Source organism: Drosophila suzukii, chromosome Y, assembly GCF_043229965.1.
Source record: "Drosophila suzukii chromosome Y, CBGP_Dsuzu_IsoJpt1.0, whole genome shotgun sequence".
Lineage (NCBI taxonomy): Eukaryota > Metazoa > Arthropoda > Insecta > Diptera > Drosophilidae > Drosophila > Drosophila suzukii.
In genome coordinates, this window is record NC_092085.1 from 3,311,156 (window position 1) to 3,335,114 (window position 23,959).

The 23,959-nt window shown below is 43.5% G+C and overlaps 1 long non-coding RNA gene across 2 annotated transcripts in view; it reads right to left on the bottom strand.

The window, feature by feature from the left end:
* The window catches only part of LOC139353662 (uncharacterized), a 397,947-nt gene that overhangs the window by 204 nt on the left and 373,784 nt on the right, over window positions 1-23,959 (bottom strand). Inside the window, exons 2-3 of one of the 2 annotated variants that reach the window (XR_011604880.1) lie at window positions 164-951; window positions 18-97 (exon numbers count right to left, since the gene is read on the bottom strand). This is a non-coding gene — a long non-coding RNA (uncharacterized lncRNA). Of the gene's footprint in view, window positions 1-17; window positions 952-23,959 lie in introns of both variants that reach the window. The other variant, XR_011604879.1, reaches the window with a different exon arrangement.

The window sequence follows — 23,959 nt, forward strand, 5'->3', positions numbered from 1 at the left end:
TTTAATTGTATATTTACCTTTTATAGCTTGTTGCAGAATTTTTATTGGCACAAAACATTTCGTCATCCACTTTCGGCTAACGGAACCCATTGAATACCTTCAAAATTTACGTACTTTAAACTAAGATCAATGCACAACATCTTAAACTTAATGTAGCACTTACCTGACTTTATTATATTAACTAAGCGATTAAAGTAACTCTGCTGCGCACCATTAAAATGGATGCTTCCCTTTCAATCACTCAAACAGAATGCACCAAGTCTTCTCACCCCTTTACTAGATTTCTTTTGTTTTCTCTTCGCTGTTGGCGCGTGCCACTGCACCTATACCCTTTCTAAAGTAAAATATATCCGACTATATAGTTTTTACTTCTTGAGTAAAAAATACAAAACGATTTTTTTTTAAATGTTAATACTTAAATGTTTTAAATACTTAAATCAATTTTAACGGACTAAATTTCTATAACTTAACTATAAAATTATATTGTAATAAGAATGTATAATAAGTAAATATAACATTATAAGTAAATTCAATTTACTAAATTTTACTATAATCAAATAGTTTACTTTTATAAAACAATATTAGTTGTTTTTTTCGATACACAATAATGCTCCTAAAATATTAGGGCATTCACATGTCGCTTCTCCACGAAAATTTTTCCGCCGAAATATTAGTCGCTAGCCGAACATAACGGAGAGACGCAAAAAAAAATAACGGACCAGCCGAAATTTGTCTCTGCGAGCGCGGAGTGCAGGCAGATTATAAGACAAGAAAGAGAGGGAAATATCCGAATATCTGCCTCTCTTTGTTGCACGATCGTTTTCGTGGGCAGTCTTCTACGCTGCGCCGACTGCTCTGCTGACGTCAACAGCGGCACAGCGTTTTAGGCACAAAAAAAGCTTTTTGCCTTGAGCCATGTCACCGCGTCCCTACTGCAGAACTGAAGGGTAGCTACTGGGCCTTAAGCTATTTACATATTTTCTGCAAAAGTTTATTTATATATAGTTATTAACAAAATTTAGATATTGTTATATAAGCGTATGGCCTTGATGAAATCATTGGCGCTGGCGATATTGGTGGATTTTGGGGATAGGGCATCAGGTGACTTTATGGAGAGGAAAAAGTGCCGCACGTTGTTTCGCGTACCGCAGTGCTCGCACTGGGGTGGGGGTTGTTTATTGAGAACATGCTCATGGGTGTATCTTGAGTGTCCAAAACGTAGTCTTAAGAATTTTGTGAGATCTCTGCGGTTGATGTTGTCTTCGGATGGGATGGTGTAATCTTTAATTGATCATTTCTTTTCGTTGACATATTTGTAGTGGTCAGATGCGTTTTGCCAGATCGATTCCATTTGTTTTTTGAAAGTATTTTTAATGAAAAACTGTGTGTCTGTGAAGTTATAGTTGCATTCCATAACCTGTGGGCTTCTTTTGTTGTGAGCTTCTTTTGCTGCTAGGTCTGATGTGTCGTTACCTGGAATCCACAGTAATATAATTCTTTGGTTGGTGGCGGTTGAGGATGTCTCGAGTACGAACGGTATAGAAAGATTGGTTATTGGTGTTGGTAACTAAAGTTGCAGCCCTTCAGTTCAAAAAAAAAGTTTCACTTGTGAATCACCTTGTGAATCCCGTGGGACATGTCCTCTTGCACAAGTGAAGAACAAGTGACGCTCCATATAGAAAATTGTATGGGATGTCCGCATTTTCACAAGTGAAAATTCAAATGAAAATTTTTCGAAGTCCCACGGGATTTCACTTGTTCCTTATACTCATTTTTCGTATGGCCTGTCACGTGCCGGTGACACGTCTCAAGTGAAATCACTTGTGAAAATAACATTTTTTCATGAGTTTTCACTTATGAAATCACTTGCAAGTGACACGTCCCAAGTCAAATCACTTGTGAAAATCAGATTTTTTCCATGCGTTTTCACTTATTAAATCACTTGCAAGTGACACGTCCCAAGTGAAATCACTTGTGAAAATCAGATTTTTTCCATGAGTTTTCACTTATTAAATCACTTGCAGGTGACACGTCCCAAGTGAAATCACTTGTAAAAAACAGAATTTTTCCATGAGTTTTCACTTATTAAATCACTTGCAAGTGACACGTCCCAAGTAAAATCACTTGTGAAAATCAGAATGTTTCAATGAGTTTTCACTTATTAAATCACTTGCAAGTGACACGTCCCAAGTGAAATCACTTGTGAAAAACAGAATTTTTCCATGAGTTTTCACTTATGAAATCACTTGCAAGTGATACGTCCCAAGTGAAATCACTTGTGAAAATCAGATTTTTTCCATGAGTTTTCACTTATAGAATTTAAAATACATAAGTTTGTATATACTTTTAAATATTTTCTGTTAAAGGACAATTATTTTTAGTAAGCCTAATTTTGTGTTACGTTTATTTGCTTTTTACATTGGTCATCGCCTTCCTTAAACCTTTGTCCGGGTCCTCCGAATCCTTGGCCAACGCTCCTGATAACGATCGTAACGAGTGATACACCAATCGAAAGGTATCGTAAAAACCAAAAAGATTGCATACCAAGACTTTCGAAATATAGATTTGTTTGGGAGAAAAGGCGGTAAAAGTGTAAAAGTAAAATTTTAGAAAATTGGAGCTGCTGGATACGGTGGGGCTAAAAACCCCCGGCTATTTAGCTAGTTTTATTCTTACTGGGAATAAGCGTCGAATGACACCTCATTTGTTGAACTGAATTTTAAAAGCAATTAAAACTTATACCAAAAGTACACCAAACTTTTATAAACTATATACTTATGTTTGTTAAATTAAGTTTAGTTCGTCTTAACTTGTTTCCAGTCCATTTTTAAAGAACTTAGACCAGATAATAATGAGAAACAACACGATCCTTGAACGATCACATTTTCCCCAATTTCAAAGGCGACTCAACATACAAGCTCAAAGTGTCCCAACTTACAGACCTCCTAATTTTCCGACCTCTCCCCTAAAAATTAAAAAAATTACATGAATATTTTCTTGATATTTTCAGAAATAAAAATGTAAACGTGACCAAGGCTATAGAAGCCGCTTTAGAGCTAGGACTAATAGGTACGTCAGGCCGTTTGTCAGAAAACGAGTACCAAATAATTCTTACGTCTTTACGTAAAAATTTTTGTATTGCCAATAGTGGATATTTTAAGCAAAAAAATGCTCCAAAAAAAAGAAAGACTTTTTTATTGGAAAATAAATCAGAGAAATCAGAAAATGAATTTCCTGAAGTTAGTGGTAGTGGCTTCCTGAATTGCAATCACTTCCGCTTGGAAAACACTACAGTGGTCTGGTAGGCGGAATGAGACTTTTAAGTCTAGTTCGGGGGAAAAGACTCCCCCACCTGTTTGGGAGTTAAGCTTGGAGCCGTCAGTGTATATGTTGACGGCGTTTACGAATTGATGTGGGAGGTTGTCCCAGTCTGAACGGGTGGGTATATAAATTTTGTATCTTCTTTCGAAGTCGACTATGGGTGGGGCGTAGTCTGTAGAACGTGGTAGGGGTGAATGCTTTGATAGGATATTGGAGTGACCCGTGGAGCCTGTTGTCCATGCCGCTGCTTCACGGAGCCTCAGCGCTGTGGCTGATGCCCAGCTTTTGGCAAGTAGGTCCAGGGGTTGGAGATCGAGAATTGTATTTAGTGCCTCAGTGGCGGTAGTGCGCAGCGCCCCACTGATGCAGAGCTCTGCTCTTCTTTGGATCTTGTGAAGGATCCGGAGGTTACAGTTTTTATCTAGAGAAGGCCACCAAACGATGTTTCCGTAGAGTAGAATGGGCCTGACTATTGCAGTATATAGCCAGTGAACTATCATGGGGGAGAAACCCCACTTCCTCCCCATGGCTTTGTTACAAGCGAAGAGGGCTATGGCCGCTTTGCGTGTGCGATCTAGGATGTTATCAGTCCAGAGGAGCTTTTTGTCAAGAATGACACCTAGGTACTTTGCTTGGTTGCTAAAGGTTAGGCGCGTTTGGTGTAGTTTTGGGGGAACTAGAATTGGTACCTTGTACTTCCTTGTAAAGAGAACTAGTTCGGTTTTTTCCGGGAGGGCTTGCCGGCTTTCGGTGTAAAAATTTCCTTAACGTCCAGCCACCTTGTTGGAATATGGTTTAGAGCAAGGCAGCCGTGGAAGATGGCTGTCAGCCAGGGAAGGGTCATATCTAGTGTCCGTTGTAACTGGGCCGGGAAGAACCCATCTGGGCCAGGTGATTTGAAGGGCTTGAAAGAGTTGACATCGGATGTGTCCCAAACCTACCTAGATCGATAGATCTTATCTTTCTTAACAATCTAGCATTTTAGAATTTTCGATTTAATCCCCAAAAAGCGAGAAAATTTAAAAATAAAAAGAGCCCCCATGTTCCAAATTCCACCGTTCCACTTTCGTTGCTAACAGGCCGACGCTAATTTGAAGGACATAAATTCAAGTATTTTCAATTATGGCTTTTGCCACGCGGTCACACTGTCCAGGCCAGCGAGAAATCGTATGCACCCGTGACATCAACCATCAAAATATATATGCAAATTTTAATTAATTCATACAACTCTCACAGAGGTTGTGCAAATTGCACGGTATCGCATTCGAAGGGGCATCATTATAGCTAATTTCTGAGTTAATTACAGGCAATTCAAACCCACAGTTTTCGAGAAATTCAAGTATTTTCAATTATGGCTTTTGCCACGCGGTCACACTGTCCAGACCAGCGAGAAAGCAAATTCAGCCAAGACATTTACCACGAAAAGGTATTTATCGATATATCGCCAAGTGCCAAGCTACGACCTACAACACTTAATTGAGCCAATCGAATACTTTTGGCCGCCAAGTATTGAAAAATATATATTTTATGTTTCAAATTTTCATTGTGATATGTATGCACCCCCTAATTGGTATTTATTTCCCTATTATTTTAATGTATTATTCATCGAAATCGAGCCAGTGGTTTGGTAGAATTTAACATTTTATTGATTTAAGAAAAATATAAAAATTACCTATTTGCTATTGTGGAGTTGCCATACTGCCGAACAGAATCCCCGTTACTTTGAATTAGAAGCTCGTGCAGAGAAGAAAGTGAAAAGAAAATAAAAGCTGAAATTTATAATAAAACTTAAAACATAGATACATCATGTGTAATTTATTCGTATTAAAACTATTTTGCTGCTCGCTAATGCGATTAGTGTGAGTGCTGGCAGCGCGGTTGCCAAACGATTTAAAAATCGCTTAACAGACAACACATCCGCGGCCCAGCTTCATCGCGCCCAACATCCCAGCTTCCACAAAGTGCATATCGATTTCCTTCTGTGTCGACATGTTGATGTCCCAGTGCCACAGAGAGTCTGCTGCATCATTTCTAAGTCTCCTCCGGCTTTTGTTTGAGTTTCGATTCGTGACTTCTCCATCCTGGTTGAAAGTAAATCCGCTCGACACAAAAGGAGCGCGCAGAAGCACACGGAGCTTAGCTGGTACAGCGAGGAGCACTCTTCAACTTCCTCCCTCCCCGGCATCGCTATCTTCGTTATCCTTATCATTATCCGGCATACGCGCGGAAACATCCTCCACCCCGAGTAAAGAATGTTGGCGCCTGGAAACACTCAAGTGCAATATTTGGCAACAATAATTTAATGTCTACATAATAATGTCTACATTATAACATTTGACTTTGTGTACCGCCATGTGAGCTAATTAGTGGTCGCGACCCCCCGCATGGCGACCCCAATTAGTCGCCCCATTCGATTAAACCCGAGTGCGCTTTGGCTGCATTCCGGAATGGTGTCATACCTGCCATAAAGCATATCTGCCAGCCGTCAAAGGCGCCGTGTCAACACGACCATTGCACTTCTGCTCCGGCGGGACAAAGATGACATTGCATCACCACCATCGATTCCAGTGGGTCAACAGCCGTCCCGGTGACGGGGTTGCCATCCCCCCGACCCAGGGCTTAGTTCTGCCAGCCGTCAAAGGCGCCGTGTCAACACGACCATTGCACTTCTGCTCCGGCGGGACCAAGATGACATTGCATCACCACCATCGATTCCAGTGGGTCAACAGCCGTCCCGGTGACGGGGTTGCCATCCCCCCGACCCAGGGCTTAGTTCGGTGCGTGTGATTAAACAATTGCATGGCCGGGTGGGAAGCCCTATTTGCCTTTCGGAAAAGAAATTCCTGGAACGGCCCTTATTAAATTGCTCAACCTAAAAGTTTTGAATTTCTCACACGGACACCCTACAAAAATTTGGCTCTCAAGTGGCGGCAATGTGCCAAGTGGGGGTATTATTTCAAGTGGCGTTCATGACTGGGACCCCGGGTGGAGCGGACGCGTCCGCAAAACATTACTCAAATCGCCCCCAATGGTGGTGTATTTATATTTCGGGGCACGGAGGCCAGCTGAATTATAGCTTCGGTGTTTTATAACATATAACCTCCTAAGCTTGGAAATAATTTTTATTTATTTATTTATATTCTGGTTTTGGGACAATTGCAAATTGCCACCAACCACTTAATTTAGCTATAGCTACTGGGCCTTAAGCTATTTACATATTTTCTGCAAAAGTTTATTTATATATAGTTATTAACAAAATTTAGATATTGTCATATAAGCGTATGGCCTTGATGAAATCATTGGCGCTGGCGATATTGGTGGATTTTGGGGATAGGGCATCAGGTGACTTTATGGAGAGGAAAAAGTGCCGCACGTTGTTTCGCGTACCGCAGTGCTCGCACTGGGGTGGGGGTTGTTTATTGAGAACATGCTCATGGGTGTATCTTGAGTGTCCAAAACGTAGTCTTAAGAATTTTGTGAGATCTCTGCGGTTGATGTTGTCTTCGGATGGGATGGTGTAATCTTTAATTGATCATTTCTTTTCGTTGACATATTTGTAGTGGTCAGATGCGTTTTGCCAGATCGATTCCATTTGTTTTTTGAAAGTATTTTTAATGAATAACTGTGTGTCTGTGAAGTTATAGTTGCATTCCATAACCTGTGGGCTTCTTTTGTTGTGAGCTTCTTTTGCTGCTAGGTCTGATGTGTCGTTACCTGGAATCCACAGTAATATAACCTTTTGTCTGTGGCGGTTGAGGATGTCTCGAATACGAACGGTATAGAAAGATTGGTTATTGGTGTTGGTAACTAAAGTTACAGCCCTTCAGTTAAAAAAAAAAGTTTCACTTGTGAATCACCTTGTGAATCCCGTGGGACATGTCCTCTTGCACAAGTGAAGAACAAGTGACGCTCCATATAGTAAATTGTATGGGATGTCCGCATTTTCACAAGTGAAAATTCAAATGAAAATTTTTCGAAGTCCCACGGGATTTCACTTGTTCCTTCTTTTTTCGGCCAAAGAGCTAGTGGGATGTCTCTGAGGGCGCCGAGCTGAAGGCTACCGAACGGGTCGCAGGTTGCGGATAGCGAGCGCCCTGGTTCACGCTACGAATAAGCGTGGAAGTTGGCCCGGCTACCACCAAGCCCCCAACACGAAGCGCAAATAAGTAGCCCCGGACAGTCAGCGGGTATCTGCGCCGTAGCAGTACCGACGTCGCGCTTGTGCTGCCGCCTCCGACAAATAGCTCACACACACCCCTGCCCACACGCTCTGTACCTACCTCTTCCCTACTCACACAACTCATCTCACCCCGGGCTGGACTAAGGTGTCACTCGTACCGTGCCGAGAGTCAATCTGGCTGGGAGACCGAGTCATCAAACAACTCAGTCTCAAACGGTGAGCTCAGGCAAGTGGCGACCGCCTGTTCTAATTCAGCCTTACCCGGGTACGGCGGATCTCTGCCCGGGTGGACCTGTCCCTTCTCCGCAGCTCGTGGGAATTAACATGAAGAATTTAACAAATATAAAACTAAAAGACTGCACACGACAAGAGCCCGACACTCTTATAAAGTCGGAAGTCGTAACCAACGGCGAAAGAAAGAGCAAGATCACGGCTCTGACTACCCCAGTCCACGTGACGTCCACCCCTGCCAAGGCCAGCGAACAACGCAGCCGGCTAAGCCCAACTCGCCATAGCGACAAGCCCAAGCCTCCCACCAGCGTATGTGTGGCTAACAGCCACTCCAACCTGAGGGTAGCGCTAAGGCCGGTCTCGTGGTGAGTACCAGGGCAAAGGAGTTTAAAAGGGTACCCCTAACCAGGCAGGACCTCTTGAAAGAAGGAAGGCTTCTAGGATCCTCAAACGGCTGGCCACCAATCCGATACGGGAGGATCAGACATCGAAATTGGATTACCTGAAAATCCAAGAGGACATAGCCTGGGCAAAGGCAATTATCCCAGACTTCGACATCGCTATGACCACCACCCACAGCAACAAGCGAGAGAGGTCGATGGAGTCAGCTCAACCAGCGAGCAAGAAGGCTAAGGTAACCAACCGCGGCACATGGTCGAGATCCTTTGCGGAAGTGGTAAAGGATCGGAAGATCATTGGTGTCATCGACCAGAGCGTTGAAGGCGGAAGGATCCCAAGAAACCAATGGGGTCTGGTTAGACGGGCCCTTGCATCAGTGGCCTTGAAAGTGCTGGACGAAAACCCAGGCCCGCCACCCGATTGCACAGATGCAGGGTGGTACCAGGGCAATGTAATGTAGAACAGTCAAAACAAAGAACAAACCCCCATTGTGGAACCCAACCCTAGCGAACCTTAAAAGAGAGTGTAGAACTTACTTCAATAAAGCTAAATACAACAATAGCGAATCCTCCTGGAATTTATATCATACAAAACTAAGCCTATACAAAAAGGAAATTAGAATATCAAAACGAAGAGCCTGGGCTAACTTCTGCAGTGGTATAGAATCTACTGCGGAGGCATCCAGACTCAGAAAAATTCTAGCTAAAGCTCCAGCGACCATTGGCTATCTTAAAACCAATGCTGACAGCTGGACGGAAAACGTTCAGGAAACCCTATTAGACACCCACTTCCCTAAGAACACCCATGTAGTGGAGGACCTCCACATAGAGGAGAATTTAGACGACCAGAGTATTGACAACATTTCAAACCCTGGCCGCATTCAGTGGGCTGTCAACTCTTTTAAGCCCTTCAAATCACCTGGCCCAGATGGGTTCTTCCCGGCCCAGTTACAACGGACACTAGATATGTCCCTTCCCTGGCTGACAGCCATCTTCCACGGCTGCCTTGCTCTAAACCATATTCCAACAAGGTGGCTGGACGTTAAGGTAATTTTTATACCGAAAGCCGGCAAGCCCTCCCACACCAACCCAAAGGACTTCCGCCCGATCAGTCTCTCTTCCTTCTTGTTGAAGACCCTGGAAAGGCTAATCGACACCCATATCAGACTAACCATCGACCATAGCCTACTCTCTGACGCACAGCATGCGTACCGTAAGGGTAGGTCAACCGATACCGCCCTCCACTCTCTAGTGTACAGTACAGAACGAGGCTTCCGCAATAAGGAATACTCTCTTGTAGCGTTTCTAGACATAGAAGGCGCCTTTAACAACGTCACCCCAACGGCGATTACTTGTGCTCTGACTGAACTGGGCATTGAGTGGCCCATAGTGGGACTCATACACACCATGCTAACCAGCAGGGTAGTGCACTCCACTATGGGACCGGCCCACTCGACCAGGAACGTCAGTAGAGGAACCCCACAAGGGGGCGTACTCTCACCTCTTCTATGCCAAGCTACGACCTACAACACTTAATTGAGCCAATCGAATACTTTTGGCCGCCAAGTATTGAAAAATATATATTTTATGTTTCAAATTTTCATTGTGATATGTATGCACCCCCTAATTGGTATTTTTTTCCCTATTATTTTAATGTATAATTCATCGAAATCGAGCCAGTGGTTTGGTAGAATTTAACATTTTATTGATTTAAGAAAAATATAAAAATTTCCTATTTGCTATTGTGGAGTTGCCATACTGCCGAACAGAATCCCCGTTACTTTGAATTAGAAGCTCGTGCAGAGAAGTAAAGTGAAAAGAAAATAAAAGCTGAAATTTATAATAAAACTTAAAACATAGATACATCATGTGTAATTTATTCGTATTAAAACTATTTTGCTGCTCGCTAATGCGATTAGTGTGAGTGCTGGCAGCGCGGTTGCCAAACGATTTAAAAATCGCTTAACAGACAACACATCCGCGGCCCAGCTTCATCGCGCCCAACATCCCAGCTTCCACAAAGTGCATATCGATTTCCTTCTGTGTCGACATGTTGATGTCCCAGTGCCACAGAGAGTCTGCTGCATCATTTCTAAGTCTCCTCCGGCTTTTGTTTGAGTTTCGATTCGTGACTTCTCCATCCTGGTTGAAAGTAAATCCGCTCGACACAAAAGGAGCGCGCAGAAGCACACGGAGCATAGCTGGTACACCGAGGAGCACTCTTCAACTTCCTCCCTCCCCGGCATCGCTATCTTCGTTATCCTTATCATTATCCGGCATAAGCGCGGAAACATCGTCCACCCCGAGTAAACAATGTTGGCGCCTGGAAACACTCAAGTGCAATATTTGGCAACAATAACTTAATGTCTACATAATAATGTCTACATTATAACATTTGACTTTGTGTACCGCCATGTGAGCTAATTAGTGGTCGCGACCCCCCGCATGGCGACCCCAATTAGTCGCCCCATTCGATTAAACCCGAGTGCGCTTTGGCTGCATTCCGGAATGGTGTCATACCTGCCATAAAGCATATCTGCCAGCCGTCAAAGGCGCCGTGTCAACACGACCATTGCACTTCTGCTCCGGCGGGACCAAGATGACATTGCATCACCACCATCGATTCCAGTGGGTCAACAGCCGTCCCGGTGACGTGGTTGCCATCCCCCCGACCCAGGGCTTAGTTCGGTGCGTGTGATTAAACAATTGCATGGCCGGGTGGGAAGCCCTATTTGCCTTTCGGAAAAGAAATTCCTGGAACGGCCCTTATTAAATTGCTCAACCTAAAAGTTTTGAATTTCTCACACGGACACCCTACAAAAATTTGGCTCTCAAGTGGCGGCAATGTGCCAAGTGGGGGTATTATTTCAAGTGGCGTTCATGACTGGGACCCCGGGTGGAGCGGACGCGTCCGCAAAACATTACTCAAATCGCCCCCAATGGTGGTGTATTTATATTTCGGGGCACGGAGGCCAGCTGAATTATAGCTTCGGTGTTTTATAACATATAACCTCCTAAGCTTGGAAATAATTTTTATTTATTTATTTATATTCTGGTTTTGGGACAATTGCAAATTGCCACCAACCACTTAATTTAGCTATAGCTACTGGGCCTTAAGCTATTTACATATTTTCTGCAAAAGTTTATTTATATATAGTTATTAACAAAATTTAGATATTGTTATATAAGCGTATGGCCTTGATGAAATCATTGGCGCTGGCGATATTGGTGGATTTTGGGGATAGGGCATCAGGTGACTTTATGGAGAGGAAAAAGTGCCGCACGTTGTTTCGCGTACCGCAGTGCTCGCACTGGGGTGGGGGTTGTTTATTGAGAACGTACGAGAAAACGTAGTCTTAAGAATTTTGTGAGATCTCTGCGGTTGATGTTGTCTTCGGATGGGATGGTGTAATCTTTAATTGATCATTTCTTTTCGTTGACATATTTGTAGTGGTCAGATGCGTTTTGCCAGATCGATTCCATTTGTTTTTTGAAAGTATTTTTAATGAATAACTGTGTGTCTGTGAAGTTATAGTTGCATTCCATAACCTGTGGGCTTCTTTTGTTGTGAGCTTCTTTTGCTGCTAGGTCTGATGTGTCGTTACCTGGAATCCACAGTAATATAATCTTTTGTCTGTGGCGGTTGAGGATGTCTCGAATACGAACGGTATAGAAAGATTGGTTATTGGTGTTGGTAACTAAAGTTACAGCCCTTCAGTTAAAAAAAAAAGTTTCACTTGTGAATCACCTTGTGAATCCCGTGGGACATGTCCTCTTGCACAAGTGAAGAACAAGTCCGCATTTCACAAGTGAAAATTCAAATGAAAATTTTTCGAAGTCCCACGGGATTTCACTTGTTTTTTTTTTTTTTTGGCCAAAGAGCTAGTGGGATGGCTCTGAGGGCGCCGAGCTGAAGGCTACCGAACGGGTCGCAGGTTGCGGATAGCGAGCGCCCTGGTTCTCCAGGGTAGCTACGAATAAGCGTGGAAGTTGGACACGGCCCGGCTACCACCAAGCCCCCAACACGAAGCGCAAATAAGTAGCCCCGGACAGTCAGCGAGTATCTGCGCCGTAGCAGTACCGACGTCGCGCTTGTGCTGCCGCCTCCGACAAATAGCTCACACACACCCCTGCCCACACGCTCTGTACCTACCTCTTCCCTACCCACACAACTCATCTCACCCCGGGCTGGACTAAGGTGTCACTCGTACCGTGCCGAGAGTCAATCTGGCTGGGAGCCCGAGTCATCAAACAACTCAGTCTCAAACGGTGAGCTCAGGCAAGTGGTGACCGCCTGTTCTAATTCAGCCTTACCCGGGTACGGCGGATCTCTGCCCGGGTGGACCTGTCCTTTCTCCGCAGCTCGTGGGAATTAACATGAAGAATTTAACAAATATAAAACTAAAAGACTGCACAAGACAAGAGCCCGACACTCTTATAAAGTCGGAAGTCGTAACCAACGGCGAAAGAAAGAGCAAGATCACGGCTCTGACTACCCCACCAATCCGATACGGGAGGATCAGACATCGAAATTGGATTACCTGAAAATCCAAGAGGACATAGCCTGGGCAAAGGCAATTATCCCAGACTTCGACATCGCTATGACCACCACCCACAGCAACAAGCGAGAGAGGTCGATGGAGTCAGATCAACCAGCGAGCAAGAAGGCTAAGGTAACCAACCGCGGCACATGGTCGAGATCCTTTGCGGAAGTGGTAAAGGATCGGAAGATCATTGGTGTCATCGACCAGAGAGTTGAAGGCGGAAGGATCCCAAGAAACCAATGGGGTCTGGTTAGACGGGCCCTTGCAAAGTGCTGGACGAAAACCCAGGCCCGCCACCCGATTGCACAGATGCAGGGTGGTACCAGGGCAATGTAATGTAGAACAGTCAAAACAAAGAACAAACCCCCATTGTGGAACCCAACCCTAGCGAACCTTAAAAGAGAGTGTAGAACTTACTTCAATAAAGCTAAATACAACAATAGCGAATCCTCCTGAAATTTATTGTATATCATACAAAACTAAGCCTATACAAAAAGGAAATTAGAATATCAAAACGAAGAGCCTGGGCTAACTTCTGCAGTGGTATAGAATCTACTGCGGAGGCATCCAGACTCAGAAAAATTCTAGCTAAAGCTCCAGCGACCATTGGCTATCTTAAAACCAATGCTGACAGCTGGACGGAAAACGTTCAGGAAACCCTATTAGACACCCACTTCCCTAAGAACACCCATGTAGTGGAGGACCTCCACATAGAGGAGAATTTAGACGACCAGAGTATTGACAACATTTCAAACCCTGGCCGCATTCAGTGGGCTGTCAACTCTTTTAAGCCCTTCAAATCACCTGGCCCAGATGGGTTCTTCCCGGCCCAGTTACAACGGACACTAGATATGTCCCTTCCCTGGCTGACAGCCATCTTCCACGGCTGCCTTGCTCTAAACCATATTCCAACAAGGTGGCTGGACGTTAAGGTAATTTTTATACCGAAAGCCGGCAAGCCCTCCCACACCAACCCAAAGGACTTCCGCCCGATCAGTCTCTCTTCCTTCTTGTTGAAGACCCTGGAAAGGCTAATCGACACCCATATCAGACTAACCATCGACCATAGCCTACTCTCTGACGCACAGCATGCGTACCGTAAGGGTAGGTCAACCGATACCGCCCTCCACTCTCTAGTGTACAGTACAGAACGAGGCTTCCGCAATAAGGAATACTCTCTTGTAGCGTTTCTAGACATAGAAGGCGCCTTTAACAACGTCACCCCAACGGCGATTACTTGTGCTCTGACTGAACTGGGCATTGAGTGGCCCATAGTGGGACTCATACACACCATGCTAACCAGCAGGGTAGTGCACTCCACTATGGGACCGGCCCACTCGACCAGGAACGTCAGTAGAGGAACCCCACAAGGGGGCGTACTCTCACCTCTTCTATGGGTTTTAGTGGTCAACAAACTGCTTTCACTCCTAGAAGAGGCGGGCACAAAAGTGGTAGCCTACGCGGATGACGTGGTTATCCTACTGCAGGGTAAATTCCCGCAAACCCTTTGCAATCTAATGGAGACAGCCCTATCCACCCTCTCCCGGTGGACAGCTGGCTGTGGACTGTGAGTTAACCCGGAAAAAACCGAACTAGTTCTCTTTACAAGGAAGTACAAGGTACCAATTCTAGTTCCCCCAAAACTACACCAAACGCGCCTAACCTTTAGCAACCAAGCAAAGTACCTAGGTGTCATTCTTGACAAAAAGCTCCTCTGGACTGATAACATCCTAGATCGCACACGCAAAGCGGCCATAGCCCTCTTCGCTTGTAAAAAAGCCATGGGGAGGAAGTGGGGTTTCTCCCCCATGATAGTTCACTGGCTATATACTGCAATAGTCAGGCCCATTCTACTCTACGGAAACATCGTTTGGTGGCCTTCTCTAGATAAAAACTGTAACCTCCGGATCCTTCACAAGATCCAAAGAAGCGCAGAGCTCTGCATCAGTGGGGCGCTGCGCACTACCGCCACTGAGGCACTAAATACAATTCTCGATCTCCAACCCCTGGACCTACTTGCCAAAAGCTGGGCATCAGCCACAGCGCTGAGGCTCCGTGAAGCAGCGGCATGGACAACAGGCTCCACGGGTCACTCAAATATCCTATCAAAGCATTCACCCCTACCACGTTATACAGACTACGCCCCACCCATAGTCGACTTCAAAAGAAGATACAAAATTTATATACCCACCCGTTCAGACTGGGACAACCTCCCACATAAATTCGTAAACGCCGTCAACATATACACTGACGGCTCCAAGCTTAACTCCCAAACAGGTGGGGGAGTCTTTTCCCCCGAACTAGACTTAAAAGTCTCATTCCGCCTACCAGACCACTGTAGTGTTTTCCAAGCGGAAGTGATTGCAATTCAGGAAGCCACTACCCACCTGAACACGTCTGTACATCAAGACATAGATATCTTCATCTTCTCGGATAGTCAAGCTGCCCTCAGGGCCCTCGACTCCTACACAACGAGCTCAAAAACAATCTCTGAATGCCGCAAATATCTTAACGAGATGGCCACTCATCTGAGTATCAACCTCATCTGGGTGCCTGGACACCGCAACATTGAGGGCAACTGCATAGCAGACGAGCTAGCAAGACAGGGGACAACCGCCGATATCCTTCGCGATAAGGATACGGTAGGGATGCACATGGCTACCTGCAAGCTCCATCTCAGGCGGAGATTGTATACTCTTTCCAACAACCGTTGGAACTCAATCTCAACATGCCACAATTCTAGACTCACATGGCCAAACTACAACACGAAAAGAACAAAAACTCTCCTATAATGTAGCAGGGAGAACATCTCCACTCTCCTAAATGCCCTCACGGGCCACTGTCTTATAGGGACTCATGCGATAAGGCTGGGTCTAAGTAACCACGACTTCTGCCGCAGCTGCAAACAGATAGACGAAGAGGAGAGCATCGAACACCTCCTATGCTTCTGCCCAGCGCATCACCTAAAGCGCTTTCAAACCCTAGGTTGCTACACACTTCCGAACCTTGCGGCCATTCAGGACGTAAGCATTCAAAAACTACTATGTTTCTTGAGAAAAACAGAATACTTCGCGAAAGCAGATAACCCATGAGCTAGGGAAACGGATCTTTTCGGAGATCATGTGGTATCACAAGGGGCCCATTGTGGCCTAAGTGAGGGGACTAATATTTAGTCTCCAACCACTCCTACCTAACCTAACCTAACCTAACCTATACTCATTTTTCGTATGGCCTGTCACGTGCCGGTGACACGTCCCAAGTGAAATCACTTGTGAAAATAACATTTTTCCCATGAGTTTTCACTTATGAAATCACTTGCAAGTGACACGTCCCAAGTCAAATCACTTGTGAAAATCAGATTTTTTCCATGCGTTTTCACTTATTAAATCACTTGCAAGTGACACGTCCCAAGTGAAATCACTTGTGAAAATCAGATTTTTTCCATGAGTTTTCACTTATTAAATCACTTGCAAGTGACACGTCCCAAGTGAAATCACTTGTAAAAATCAGAATTTTTCCATGAGTTTTCACTTATTAAATCACTTGCAAGTGACACGTCCCAAGTGAAATCACTTGTGAAAATCAGATTTTTTCCGTGAGTTTTCACTTATAGAATTTAAAATACATAAATTTGTATATATTTTTAAATATATATTAATTAAATAATGTTATTTAGGTTTTCTGTTAAAGGACAATTATTGTTAGTAAGCCTAATTTTGTGTTACGTTAATTTGCTTTTTACATTGGTCATCGCCTTCCTTAAACCTTTGTCCGGGTCCTCCGAATCCTTGGCCAACGCTCCTGATAACGATCGTAACGAGTGATACACCAATCGAAAGGTATCGCAAAAACCAAAAAGATTGCATACCAAGACTTTCGAAATATAGATTTGTTTGGAAGAAAAGGCGGTGAAAGTGTAAAAGTAAAATTTTAAAAAATTGGGGCTGCTGGATACGGTGGTGCTAAAAACCCCCGGCTATTTAGCTAGTTTTATTCTTACTGGGAATACGCGTCGAATGACACCTCATTTGTTGAAATGAATTTTAAAAGCAGTTAAAACTTATACCAAAAGTACACCAAACTTTTATAAACTATATACTTATGTTTGTTTAATTAAGTTTAGTTCGTCCTAACTTGTTTCCAGTCCATTTTTAAAGTACTTAGACCAGATAATAATGAGAAACAATACGATCCTTGAACGATCACATTTTCCCCAATTTCAAAGGCGACTCAACATACAAGCCTCCTAATTTTCCGACCTCTCCCCTAAAAATTAAAAAAATTACATGAATATTTTCTTGTTATTTTCAGCAATAAAAATTTAAACGTGACCAAGGCTATAGAAGCCGCTTTAGAGCTAGGACTAATAGGGACGTCAGGCCGTTTGTCAGAAAACGAGTACCAAATAATTCTTACGTCTTTACGTTAAAATTGTTGTATTGCCATTAGTGGATATTTTAAGCAAAAAAAATGCTCCCAAAAAATGGCAGAAACGAATTTTCCTAAATTACAAAAGAGTTTTAGAAAAGTTGAATTTAAAAAGAAAGACTTTTTTATTGGAAAATAAATCAGAGAAATCAGAAAATGAATTTCCTGAAGTTAGTATCCCAAATTTCAATGGTAATAAAGACGGAGTCGAATTAAATGAAGATCTTAATATTACTTTAAGTTCTTCTTCTATTTCCATTCCGTTCGACGAAAGTCATATCGAAGCTACATTAAAATGTCTTCGAAAAACTTGTCGGCTTGGCAACACAAGTTTCAATGTTGATGTGGAAATGGTGAATCTAGACCCAAATCACATTCGCTTACCACAGCCGTGTAAAATTTTAATAGCTGAAATGCAAATTCAGAATTTTCTGGAAATAGTGTTGAAATGCAGCACAAAGTTTTCAGAAAAAAAAGCATGGAGCACGTGATAAGAGAAAACTTTATCTCTGTTAATAATGCGTGTTCAATTAACTTCAAAAGTTTGCGAATGAATAAGGAATCGTTTTGTGCTTATGCATATTGTCAAGATCCCGCTTGCAACTTTTACAAGTTTCAGGGATCTTTTAATGGAAATGTAAAAATGTTTTCGAAAATGTGAACACCGCCTAATATAGTATATACCAAACCTTCGATATTAGTGTAGAATAAGTCCCTTTTTATAATGTTACCAGACTCTGAAAATGTAAGGTAGTCGAGGCAGAGTCGTACTCAAGAGCAGAACGTGCGCAGAACACTTATAGTTATAATTTCTATATGTAACCTTATATCCAACACAACTATCCTAAAATAAACCTACACCACACGAAAAGCTACCCTTCTCAGTACAGAAGTGGGATCAGTGTGGTTGAATATGTGTGAAGCGGAGGAGTTGTGCCAAGAACTCTAAGAAAGCAGCAAGAATCGTCGGCGTGGAAAGTTTGCAATGGGATGTGTTCCCAGGTCTATGTGACAGCTTAAATTGCAAATTACGGATGTGTTCCAGTTCTACGTGGCAGGCGGATTCAAGGAAAGCAGATCGGGAATCTTAGTGAACCCGTGGAGTCAAGCACATCAGTTAGATCAGGATTCTTAGTGAGCCTGTGGCCGCAGAAGTCTCAAGAGCAGCAGAAGTCTCAAGAGAAGCCAAAGCACATACACACAAAGCGGTTGTGAGTATTTGTGAATTTTCTAGAAGCCGGAGCACATACATGCATACAAGGAGTTTGTGTGTATTGGTCAAGTGAGAAAGCGGATGCAGAACTTTGTGAGGTACATATAGTTGTCTCGCTCGCAAAGAGGACTGCCAACCTAGTCGCTAAAACAACATTAAAATGCCAAAGATAGCAGATCTTAAAGGCGACGTATTAAGATTCTCGCTGAGATCTAGAAACGTGCCAGTTTCGGGCACCAGAGCCGAATTGGTTAAAAGACAAATAGAGTTTGAACAATCGGAGGACGTAGAACTGCCAGCAGCAGTGGGTATCAACATGCAGCAAGAAGAAACGATGTCAGCACAGTCAGCGGCAATTTCACAATTGCAAAACGAGATGAAGGAACTAAAGGACATGTTAGCTCAACTAGTTACCGTTCAAATGGGAAACGCAGCAGCAGCACATGCAGGAAATCAGCAACAGCACCCAATAATCGATTTGGATATCAACGAGATCAACAACGAGAGCATTCCTGTACAGGCTACTAACAACGTGAGGCAAGCTTCAGTCAAGGAAATTGCTAACACCTTGCCAGAATTTGATCCCAACGACGACAACGCCATTTCAGTCAATCAGTTCATCGTTCGTGTCAACAAAGTGGTTGATGCCTACCAGTGGGACGAGAAGTTCCTGTTACTCGCCATTTATACAAAGCTTAAAGGTCCAGCCAAGATGTGGCTTGATTCATCACCCATTCTACACACTACGTGGAAAAACTTCGCCGAAGCTATACAGGATGCGTTCGGAGCAAATCCAGACGAAGCAGAAGTGCATTTCAACATGGCCAAAGGAGACGGTAAAGGAGTACTGTTTCAGGATGTCAGCCCTTGGGGTGCGCTACAAGCTCAGCGAGGCAGCGATCATCAGATATGTTCGCGCAGGTCTACAGCATCGTGAATTGCAAAACAGTATTGCAGCAATTCATTTCGCCACAATGAAACAGGTTCGTGATGCAGCCGATTCGTATTTCGTTAATCGATGTCGGCCAAATACGAGCAAGAAAGAGTATTCACCGAAAGCCAGCAACTTCGAGCAGAAACCAGACAGCGATGTTAAACCACCAAGGACAAAGGAATCCGTTATATGCTACAACTGCGGAGAAAAAGGACACTTTGCCAATTCGTGTCCAAAGGAGAAGAAAAAGTCACGCTGTACCAAATGCAACAAGTTCCACGAGCCAAATGGAAGTTGCCAAGCCACCAATGTCATGCGTGTAGGAGCCGCAAATCAGGACAAACTTTTCACAAGGAAAATCTGCGTACACTCGCACGATTACAGCGCCTTCATCGACACGGGTAGTCAAGCCAGTCTCATCCGACAATCGGTTGCCGAGCAAATAAACGCCAAGCGCCACAAGTGCTCTATGAAGATTAGAGGCATTTGCGGAGGTTCATGTATCCTCACAGAAGCGATGACTGTGGATATGGATATCGATGGGAAGACGATTACAGCGAAAGTGTATATAGCAGACAACGATATATTGCAGGAGGACTTTCTGTTGGGACAGGACGTCATCATCTCCGCTCATCTCGAGCTCAACTTTGAGTCAGGCGATTCTAAAATCGAACGAGCAGTCCATCAGCCAACAACCCCTGTAAGCACCAATATCGGGAAGCTGCTAGAAAATTTTAAGAACGAAAAACAATTTAAACAAATGCGCAGCTTACTGGAGAACTTCGCCGATGTTTTCTCGGCAGGATTGGAAGGCATAGGAAAGACAAGCGTGGTCAAAGCAGACATCACCGTCGAAAGCAATCAGGTAGTAGCACAAGCCCCATACCGAGTATCCGAGCCAAAGAAAGAAATCGTAAGCAGCATGGTCGACGAGCTGCTAAAGCAGGACATCATCACGTTGTCAACATCAGAGTACGCCAGCCCGGTGGTGCTCATCAAGAAGCCGAATGGTAGCGATCGAATGTGCGTCGATTACCGCCGCCTAAACAAGCTGATCAAGAAGGAGAATTTTCCAGTACCGAACATCGAAGAACGTCTGCAGCAGGCGAAAAGGTTTAAGTACTTCTCATCCCTAGACCTCAACAGTGGATACTATCAGATAGAGATAGTCCTAGAGAGCCGAAAGTTTACCATCACCACAGATGGATTATACGAATTCAAGCGACTTCCGTTCGGATTGAAGAACGCACCTGCGGTTTTTAATCGACTCATGGCAGAGTTACAAAAGAGAGTGCCGAAAGGCGACATGATACACTACATGGACGACATCCTTATTGGCAGTCAAACATTTGATGAGATGTACGAGAAGCTTGAGAGGATCCTAAAAGTTTTAAAGGAGTGCGGATTAACGCTAAACCTGGACAAATGCGAGTTATATAAGCAGTCAATAACTTTCCTTGGTCACCAGATACACGCAGAAGGAAGACGAACGCCATCAGAATGTTCCCGAAACCAGCCAATGTTACCGATGTGAGAAAGTTTTTGGGTCTCACTGGTTATTTCCGAAAATTCGTTGCTGGATATGCCATAATTTCAGCGCCATTAAGAATCCTATTGCGCAAGGATCAGCCGTTTTCGTGGAAAGCGCCACAAGAAGAAGCCTTCGACGAATTAAAAAAATGTCTAATATCAAATCCAGTTGTCACCAGCTATCGTCTAGACGCAGAGCATAAAGCCGGAGTTTTGCTACAACGTGAGGAGGACCAGCTGAAACCAATCGCTTATTATAGCCGAGCTACTTCTAAGCCGGAGAAAAATTACCACAGCTACGAACTTGAGGCTCTAGCCGTCGTGGAATCGTTGGATCGATTCAAATACTACATTTATGGCAAAAAGATAAAGGTTATCACCGACTGCAATGCTCTAAAGACGTCGATGGAGAAACGAGAACTGATACCCCGGATTGCAAGATGGTGGTTACGCATTCAAGAATTCGACATAGATATCGTTCATCGATCAGGAACACAGATGAACCACGTAGACGCACTCAGTCGAGCTCCGTTCGAAGATGCTCGAGAGATGGATACCGCAAGTCTGAAAATAGCAAAAACGATAATCGACGAAGAGGACTGGCTATTTTCCATACAACTACAGGACGAGAAAATACAGAAAATTGTCGCAAACATGAAATTGGAAAAGAAATCTGAGAGCGTCGAGTATGTGATGGAGCAAGATCGCTTGTTTCGAAAACATGGCAACAATTTATTATGGGTTGTGCCGAAGCAGTTGAGATTCCACATTTTACATGAATGTCACGATAAGGCCGGACATATGAGCACGGATAAGACTATGGCAAGAATTCTAAACTTATTTTGGTTTCCCCGAATGCGAAACTATGTCAAAAGCTTCATCAAATCCTGTGTGGGCTGTGCGTTTTATAAAACACCAGGTGGACCTCAGGAAGGTCATCCCACTACGATGACATTAAGCCGATTCCCTTTTCCACGATACACATGGACCACCTGGGGCCATTTCCGAAGAGTTCCAAGAGAAACGAGCATATTTTGGTAATAGTCGATGCATTCACCAAGTTCACCATTGTACGAGCGGTGAAAAGTACAGCCACTAAACACGTCCTGGATGTCCTGCAAGATGTAACCAGCTACCTGGGAATGCCAATTCGAATTGTAACAGATCGTGGTACAGCATTTACATCAAAATATTTCGATAACTACTGCAAATCAAACAATGTTAAGCACATTTTAAATGCTGTAAGAACACCGAGAGCCAATGGTCACGCAGAGCGCACAAATCGCATCATTTTGTCAATGTTGTTGCCTTCCAATGACATCGATAAGCGTTGGGATGACAATATCCGATCAATCCAGTGAACCATTAATACCATGGTAAATAGTACTACTAAATGCTCTCCCTTTCAGCTCCTGTACGGGTATGAACCTCGAGATATCCTGAAGAACGCGATAACCAACATCATTCAAAGCCAAGACAATTGGATCAACTTAGAGCAGATGCTGCGACAACTGTCAACGATCACCGAGCTGCCGCCAAGAAACGGTACGATGCCAAGCATGCGAAGCCAACTGTTTACAGCCTTGGAGACCTTGTGCTGGTCGAGAATGAGCCATTCAGCACGGGCACATCACGCAAATTGGAGCCGCGCTATAAGGGACCTTTTATAATCAACAAGGTCCTGCCGGACGACAGATATCTTGTAGAAGATATCCCTCACGCACAACGAAAGCAGAGACACTACAAGTCGGTGTATTCGTCCGACAAGATGAAGCGCTGGTGTGAGCTGCCAACGGAGGAGCCCGATGAAGATGACGACTTTGAAGATGATCCACCCCATGAATCCTGCGAGGACGCAGAGATTTGTCAGGAGAGGCCGACTGTGAACAGCGCCTAATATAGTATATACCAAACCTTCGATATTAGTGTAGAATAAGTCCCTTTTTATAATGTTACCAGACTCTGAAAATGTAAGGTAGTCGAGACAGAGTCGTACTCAAGAGCAGAACGTGCGCAAAACACTTATAGTTATAATTTCTATATGTAACCTTATATCCAACACAACTATCCTAAAATAAACCTACACCACTCGAAAAGCTACCCTTCTCAAATAGAATCGGATATAGGCATTCCATAAACTTAAAAAAATCTGCTCAGTGCAGGGCCGTAAATAGATTCCTTTCCAAAAAAGAAATTAAAGGCAGCACTGCATTTGAATTTAGAAATAAATTGATAAATTTGGCCAACACAAACAGGGCGCTAATTGGTAATGATCAAATGATCAATAAACATTTGTCCTATTACCGGAATTTTATATCAGAGGAAAACGCAAAAGAGGATTTTGATAAAGATCCCTTTAAAGATACCTTTGATATGAAATGTAAGAATTTTTCACACTTCATTCAGTTTCTATCGACGAAACTCGAAGTGTATGTACAGAGAACACATAAGTCTTTTGGTGAATAACATCAAGAAGGATACATTGCATTTAGATGCAACGGGATGTGTTTTGCAACGAATGAAATATGTGGAGAAAAGAATTCTCCTGTACTCATTGGTTGCACATGTTCCAGAATATAATATGGTATATCCTGTGGCGCATGCAATTTTGTCTAATCACTTTACATATGATATTGTTCGCTTTTTAAGCGAGCTAAATAGGTGTTGTAAAGTGTATAAGTTAAAGCTGCCAATATATATATGATGGACGTTGATGCACTACGAGCAGTACAAACAAGTGGCCCAACGACACCAAGCACGTGCTTGTTACGCGCGGGGCCCTTTTATCAATTTGGGCAAAAATACGAGTTCGCGAGGAAGATACAAAAAACAAATAGAGACGGGACACAAATGAAAATAAAAGAAGCATCTAAGAATGAAGCAAATGAGTTAAAATATTAGTTTTTAATACCGGGATAGAAGTTGAAGTGCAAATTAAATGATAAAGGTTGTTATAATTATTACATAGAACGCGAAAGTGCTCGTGCAGACAAAAATTAGATGTACATCGTGGCAAATTTAGGGGATAATAATTTCGTGTTAGTCTAACAGGAACATTGAAAGTTAGGCGGTTTACAAGTTCTACAGAATCAATATCACCTCTTATAAGATTTTGCATAAAAATAGTACCTAGCATTGTTCTACGATTTGCAAGGGTAGGTAAATTAAGCAATAGTAATC